This window comes from Triticum aestivum, chromosome 3D (assembly GCF_018294505.1).
Source record: "Triticum aestivum cultivar Chinese Spring chromosome 3D, IWGSC CS RefSeq v2.1, whole genome shotgun sequence".
NCBI lineage: Eukaryota > Viridiplantae > Streptophyta > Magnoliopsida > Poales > Poaceae > Triticum > Triticum aestivum.
The window spans coordinates 3584776-3592884 of NC_057802.1; the positions used below are offsets into that span (position 1 = coordinate 3584776).

At 52.6% G+C, this 8109-nt stretch overlaps 1 long non-coding RNA gene across 1 annotated transcript; it reads left to right on the forward strand.

The window, feature by feature from the left end:
• Nucleotides 1-242: 242 nt before the first annotated feature.
• Nucleotides 243-758, forward strand: LOC123073607 (uncharacterized). The gene is made up of 2 exons (XR_006435707.1): nucleotides 243-335; nucleotides 469-758. It is a non-coding gene; the product is annotated as an uncharacterized lncRNA (long non-coding RNA).
• Nucleotides 759-8109: the final 7351 nt, after the last annotated feature.

Consider the following 8109-nt stretch of genomic DNA (forward strand, 5'->3'; position numbering starts at 1 on the left):
ATACAAGACGAGGGAGAGGAATATGTTTCCAACAGTGCTCGCCACCAATTCTTTGTTCTCAAGCTAAAATTTCCAAAGATGCCCTGCCTGTTGACCCAAGGGAAGACTTTGACCATGCATAAGTCTCCCAGACCAATAATATATACTAGTAATTGTCACTGTAGTCAGAGTGCGCGTAGGCAGCTGTATTTGCGTTAGCTATAAAACACAAGACATGCATGCACAAAGAGAACACATCATGAAGCGTTCCACTCCTCCTCCTTGGTCCTTGGTACGCAGCGTTGTGATCCTTGCTCTGATATGCTGTTCCCTGTCATGCTCGGCGGCGGCAAGAGGTAACCAATGACTACTATGTACTACTACTAGCTAGTAAACCCACGTCGGCACATCATGTGTGTATTGAGCATGCAGTACGTATTTATGTTTGGGGTGATGATTGATGGTTCATGCTCATGCATATGCACGCAGTTGCTCTTGACGGAAGCCGTGAGCCAACGAGTCCTCCGCCGCCGGTGCCAGGTGGCCAGGTGTCTCCGTCACCAACTCCAGTTCCAATGCCTCCGGTCCATCCTCCGCCGCCACCGCCGCCCATGCCGGAGATGTCAGCACTGGCGCCGCACCGCAAGACCCTGCAGCAAGCTGTTAGGGACGCCATTTAATTATGCATGAAACAGTGCCGCTCATATATTATTTTCGTCTATGTATGGTTGATCATGGTCCTAAGTAATTGAGACGATAAATAATGATATTAGCGTACATATTTACTCTCTTCATTTCTTTTTACTTCACGTATAAAATTTGGTCAAAGTCAAACTACACAAAGTTTGACCAAATTTATATAAAAAATATAAATATCTATAATAATAAAACTATATAGTATGAAAATACATTTCATGACGCATCTGATAATATTGATTTCATATTGTGAATGTTGATATTATTTGATATAAAGTTAGTCAACCTTGATAAAGCTTGACTTTGACCAAACTTTATATGTAAATTAAAAAGAAACGAAGAAAATATAAAGGTCGTGCTATGCACATGACACTGTGCACATAATTTTTGAGAAACACACATTATAAATGCAGACACTTGTGTACACCCATGTACATTTATACTTGTGAACCTGGCTTTTAGGATTCTTTTATGAGTGACTGTACCTCCGATCCAGTAGAGATCAAAAGTCATAAGTCTGTTTTTTATAAAGGAGGTTAAAACCCCACAACCATCTTTATTCATTTTTCAACAAATGTCTCATAAGAACATACATCAAGTCACATGAAGCCATTACTCAAATGTACAACCTTGATAATGAGGAGTGCTCTCACTCCATATCTACAGCCGTTGTCGTCTCTGATCCATCCGTACAACGTATCGGAACCTACAATGAGAGCAGCAAACCTAAAGCGTACACCGCATGCACACGTTTTAGAAGGTGCCACCATCATCGAACCACTAACCCATCTTCAGGAAAGAGAACCGCATCATTCTTGTGAGTCCCGCCATCCGTAGAAGCCACCACGGTGTCCAACGGCGCCACCGCTCTACGCTCGTCCATCCAGACGCATCTGTCACCGGGACTCAGCTGCATCATGCCGCAAAGAACCATTGTCGTCAACGCGGTATATAGAACGCCGCTCCTCTTGCCAACATCGACACCGTTGCCGCTGCTGGAGCTCATACGCGGAGCCCATCAGCCACAGCAACTCTCCCCCCAACACCCAAGCCTCCCAAGACGGCGTCTCCTGACAAGTCTGTTTCTTATATTCATATAAGAGAAACTATCTTCAAGGATGCCAGTTTCGAATCATCAAATGTGTGTTGTTGGTGATGTTTTCACCTATATTCCTTTAATTTGATGGCCACGCACTTAAAAAACTGTTAGAAGGGAGAGAGGGCTTATGATGGAATAATTCGTTGTATTGCTTGAGCCTCGTGGGCATATATATAGGAGTACATGATCTACTTGGAGTACAAGGCAAGCCAGAATATTTCCTAGTCTAACCTATGTTTCCTAATACAATCACGTTACTCAATATCCCCCCCGCAGTCACAACGATAGCGACGCAGACGGTGAGACTGGAGAAGAATCCGAAGGCAAGCCGACGGACACCCTCCCACAGTCGTAACGGTTGACGCATCGTGGAGTCATGGCTGGAGTGGAAACCAACGAGGTTGCTCAAGCATGCGGTAGCCCTTTATGCCGTTTGTCGATGTAGCCGAGAGCGTGGGTGGTGGAGCCGTGGTCGAGGTAGCCGTGCGAAGAATGCCATGGTCGATGTCGAGTCGGGGTAGCCGGTGTCGAGGAAGTCGCCGTGGAGCCGCGGGCGCAAGGGGGCGCCGAGTTAGCATGGGCGCAATGGTGTCGAAGTAGTGGTGCGCCGGGGAGAAGACATTGTTCATGACGCGTCGCGCCGGGGTTGGCAAGTCGGGGAACATATCGTAGACGAAGGCACGCACCGGTGTTGCTAGCATCGGGCATGCGTAAACGGACGAAGACGAAGTTGACGAAGCGCCGCACCAGGCTTGCCAGGCCCGGGGACACGTCGTGGACGAAGGCACGCTTCGGTGTTGCCATCACCGGGCATGCATAGACGAGGGACCTACACGAGCTGTACGCCATGTCGGAGAAGTCTGAGGGGCCAGCAGAGAAGAACTCGACGACGATTGCGGCATCCATCGGCGCGGGGCCGATGTCACCAACGGTGGTCGGAGTAAACGAAGTGGTCGGGGTAAATGACGGCGACGCTGGCGACGGGCTGGTGCTTGGACGAAGACGAAGGGGATGACGGGCGGCGGCGGCGGCTACGAAGGTAGCGGCAGCGACGACCAGAGAAGAGCGGCAGCGGCGGCCTGACGGCGGCGGCGGTGGGTTAGGAATGCGGCGGCGGTGCTCGAAGTAGGCTAAGAACCCTGACAACGTGACGAAGACCGGCGCGGAAGGTGGCGTTCCCGCGCCAAGGAAGACGGCGCAACGCATACCATGGGAGGTTGACGCACGGTGACGGCGGAGCGGACCGCGGGCCGCGGCGCTACGGCCCGAAGGGGTGACACAGCGGCGGCAGGCGGGTCGGGGCGACGGCAGGAAGACCTCTGGGCGGCGGCGGGGACCGCGGGCCGCGACGCTGCGACCCGAGGGGGTGACACAACGGCGGTTCGCGAGTCGGTGCAACCGCGGGGATGGCCTCGGGGCGGCGGCGGGGACCGCGTATCGCGACACTACGGCCCGAAGGGGCGACGCAACGGCGACACACGAGTTGATGCAGCCGCGAGGAGAACCACGGGGGCGGCGGCGCTGCGGCCCGACGGGGTGACGCAGCAGCAGCCCGATGCTAGATCGGTGGAGAGGTGCGCTGAACTCGGGGACGATCTTCACGGGACCTGCGTAGGCGCGCGTAACCGATGGGCCAGGTCGGTCGCGCGGCGTAGATGAGGCGGATTGCGGCGGCGAGCGGGTGATCAAGCCGACCGCGCGCGAGGTCGGGGACGCCGCTCGGTGAAGGCGTGATGGCGGCGGAGTCTGAGATGAAGCCGGCGACGACGGACAGCGTGGGACGTCGTGCGGACGAGCTTGTCAGCACCGGCACCCGGGCTGCCAAAGGAACGTCGGCGCCCGGGCAGCGAGGACCGAGCGATCAACGGAGCAGCGGCGCCCGAGTTGAGGCAGCCGACGAGCCTGACGCAGCCGTGCCGACGCAGCCAAGGAAGAGGCCGGCGATGTAGACCGTCGGCCGCCGTGCAGACACGGCGGAGGCGGGTGATGTGGATCGATGGGCGGGCCGGTGCGCGAGCGACGGCTATGATTGGCCGTCGCATGGCGCGAGGACGCCGGGTCGGGGCGATGCAGGTGTCCCCATCGGAGCAGGGCGGTGATGGCCGGCGCAGGGCGACGGGCGGACCGACGCGCGGACGGCGGCTGGCCCTGACGGGCCGCCATGGCGAGCGTGGCCGCCGGGTCGGAGGAGAGGCTGGCTGGTCGCGCCGGGGTCGGAGTAGAGGCGCTCGGGGTCGACGGCGGCGGTGGGCGACGCAAACCGATCAAGAATAGATCGGAAAACCAAAAGGAAATCGCGCGATCAAGATGACCGGCGGAAGAGAGAAAACCCCGGAGCAAGGCTCGGGGAAAAGACTCTCTAGGGCAGCCGGTCAACACGACCGGCGGACGAACCTTAGGTACGGGCGGCGCGGCCCCCGGTTGCGGTCATGGAGGCCGACCGTCCCGAGGGCGGCGCGCGGGTGCGGAAGCGGCGGCGGCTAGGGTTTAGGATCGACTTGCGATAGATACCATGTTAGATGGGAGAGAGGGCTTATGATGGAATAATTCGTTGTATTGCTTGAGCCTCGTGGGCATATATATAGGAGTACATAATCTACTTGGAGTATAAGGTAAGCTAGAATATTTTCTAATCTAACCTATATTTCCTAATACGTTATTCAACAAAAACAAATCAGAAGACTTTGACCGGTCTCTTGGGAAAGCAAATCAGAAAACGTTAACATGCAATGCATGTTGAACGTGGACACACGTACGGAGTCGACAGACACCACTCGGGATGACTTTTGACTGTCGTACTACAGCGTGTGTGCTTAGACCAAGAAGCGAACTTGCCTACCAATGATAGTACTCTCCTACCGTCGCTACAAAAGAGAGCGGAATCTAGGGACAGGGCATTGATCATGGCCCCTTCATCTTCTTCCCTCGCCCGCAGCATCGCCCTCCTGGCTCTGATTTGCTGTGCCTTGCCATGCTCCACTGCCCGCTAGCTCTGAATTTACAAAAGAGAGCCAATGAAAGAGAAAGAGAAAGAGAAGCGTGAGGAGAGATAGAAACAGTGTGTGTGTGCTTGTCACCTAGGCCTTGTTGCATGCCTCGGTCACGGTCAAAAGACAGGATAAGCGCGCCGCTCCTGTAAATGGTTTGGGACTCAACAGGCGACAGTACGAATCTCTGCATGTATCCCGATGCAGCTGAGCATAGTCTCAACGGCCATGATAAAAGGTACCGTGAAGCTCGAGCTACAAAAAACCACACTCGACCTGTTATTACTTGCTAGCACCGGAAGACCCTGGATATTACTGCTAAGGGTACTGGATTTCGTTTCATTTCGCCTGCCTCTGGTTCAGAATTATGTCATAGTCCGCTGACAATAGGTCTTGAAAATGCTATCGTTCAGATGATCCTATCATCTCAATTAATGAAGATCTGATTAGTGTGTAACAGTACGTATATATGTGTATATGTTAACGGCCGGGTCCTCTTTCCATACAGAGGTAAGTCACGTGTGTACAATTTCATTGATATGGATTAACAGTTTCCCTGCTGAACGTGCGAAAAACAAAACTAACTAGACGATACACCGCACGATTGTTGAGGTAATTTTGTTAAATAAATGAATTACTAGGTGCTACATAAACAACTTAAACTAATAAAAATAAAATGTGAGAGTATTCTTGAATTACACTTTAAAATATTAGAACATTTTGAAGCATGTACCAAAATGATACGACAAGCTGACTCGTGTGCGTTATCACGCACATCAAAGTTGTCAGAATCCAGATTCTGAATCAGATCGGAGCTCCATTGGTTGGACCGTGAATCGTAGAATCATAACTACTAGGATCGTAGAAACTTAGATTCTTTGAGCAAGATCTTAGAATTGGAGGGGCTAGTTTGGATCGCAAGGTCGTAAGATTCTAAGACTTGAGTCGTAATTCTGACAACTTTGACGCACCTGTGTCTTTCTGCTGAAGTGTGTGCCCCGGTATAACACACAGTTTGCAAATCAAAATTTTGTCCAATAGATTTGCCTTGCCACACGTTTCGCTTTCTGCCAAACTAGAGTTACTAAAGTTCCAGGATTTTTCTAAGCCGAAATTTTCTAAGTTCGACAAGTAGAACAATCCACAAAGATCTACAATATCTAATCCAATGAAGCAAAACTGGTTTTGTAACTGCTGAAATATCTTTATACAAACTCGGTCGGTGACTAGTGTGTTTCTGAAAAAGAAAGTGATTAACAAAATTTGACATAGGGAAATTCTAGAACTTCAATTATTTTGAAATGAAGGGAACAAAAGATAATATGACATTACTAAGCCAAAAAAGAAAGAACAATAGTATGTCACATGAGTAAAATGTTATTTAGCACAAGACTTGAAAAAAATGAGACAATTATTTCTAGTTGCTTATCAAATGGCAAAGGATATAGTATCTACTACACCATTTGAGTTAAAATATCTTCGATATGCATTTACAGTTTTCTTGTGTGCATTGGTATATGTTGCTTCTATGCTTAGTGTTACACAATCCTCGATCCACTAACAAGCGTTTTAGACCCACTTGTGTCATGGGCTGACTTCACGGGTGTCTTAGCCCACCAACTTAAACCAATCGAAGAGCAACACAACTTATGAGATGCCTTAGGTCCACTCCTCTCCAAATTACTAGCCTGATAGAAGTCATGCTCAGCCTCCATCGAAAATCAATGTGAAACTAAACCCAACAAATCTCACACTCACACATCGGTTACCATGAACCCGCTAACACCAGTCTTCTAAACCAACAACCATGACTGACCATCTTTGAGGTCATCAAGATTTATTTCCAGGCATGTGTCCTCTGATCATATGTTTTACGCATTTTCCAGGTCAGGGAGCTAGCTTTTTCGATCCACATGTGCCATGGGCTCACTTCACGATGTCTCGGCCCACCAACCAGGCACAACCAGGGAACAACACAAGATATGAAGGTACGTGCACAGGGAAAGTCGAACGTTTTCAATGGAAACTTTACTGTCGCGAAGATGAAAAACTTTAGTTAGCAAGTATGGCAACTCGTGCTTCAGTTTATTTCTTGACAGAAAATTATCGTGTGTGTCCACTAATTTGCCATTCTCATGTCACTAGAAGTGTCACCGAAAACATTCGATTTACCTTGTGCACGTACCTGACATCATGTACTTGTAATTTCTGAAGAGGAAAAGCACCTGGCCCCCCGCGTTAGAGCTGGTAAAAAGGAGAGGGGATGTCGGGCGATCTCGCCGGCGTCCTCCCACCGCCTACCCTGCCAACCCCTCCGCCACCACCCAGCCCCTCTCCAGCCACCTCGCCGTCCGCTCCGTCCCTTGGCGGTCGCCCTGATGGCTCCGGCGGCCGCAAGAAGGTCAGTGAAGCAGGGAGAGTCTTCCGCGTCGTGCCTCGACCAGGTAAAGCCTTCCAGGATCGCGTCTTCTCCACCCTTCGGTCCAGTGTTCTCTTCCCCCATCGGCATTGCTCGTCTCTCAGCCCCGGGACGGTGTGGATCACGGTCCCGGTGATGGCCACCCATCTCTCTGTCGTCTCTGTTTCCACTCTCGTATCCATCTTCTTCTGTGCGCGCCCTGCCCGCCTTGTCGCCGTGAGTGTCGAGCCCCTGGTCTTCTTTGTCCAGGTTGCTTGCGAGGCTGTGGCCCGGCTCATGGTCGAGACCGGAGTTGGGGCTTCGGCGGCGGTGCAGCTCCGGCTGTTTATGTCGGTGGCCGAGGCGCATGCTGCGGCTGAGCTGGCTCTCGGGGCCCGTGTGGCCGCTCCCCCACCTGCCGCCTTCAAGGCGCGGGTGAATGCGCATGGGTGTGGGCATAGCATTTCGGCCATAAGGCGCTCGCCTCCTCCTAGGTCTCTCCTCCCTGGCATCCTGCCCTGTCCCCTCGCTAGCCACGTTTCGCCCAGCGATTTGCCTGGCCCTGGCGCGGGGTCGCTGGCGGTAGTTACTGCTGCCGCGGGTGAGGGAGCGGGTTATCCGGTTGCCGCTGCCCAGGAGGATTTCAAACTGTCCCGCGCCGCGTCGTCTGCCCCGGACAGCGACAGGGCTTTTAATGTACGGGCCCGCGGTGGGATTGAACCCCCTGCCTCCCCCAATCGCTACGCTCCCCGGGATGGCTATGAGAGCCCGTATCGCTCTGCGTTATTATCCCCAGCTGCCCCCCCCCCCCCCCCCCCCCCGCCCCAAACCGCGCCCTTCTCCTCCTCTCTCCCTTCGTGGTTGCTTCCGTTGTCTCTCCTCGCTCCACTACGTGAAGGACTGCCGGGATCCGGTGCGCTGCCGCCGTTGCAGTCGCTCCGGCCACCGAG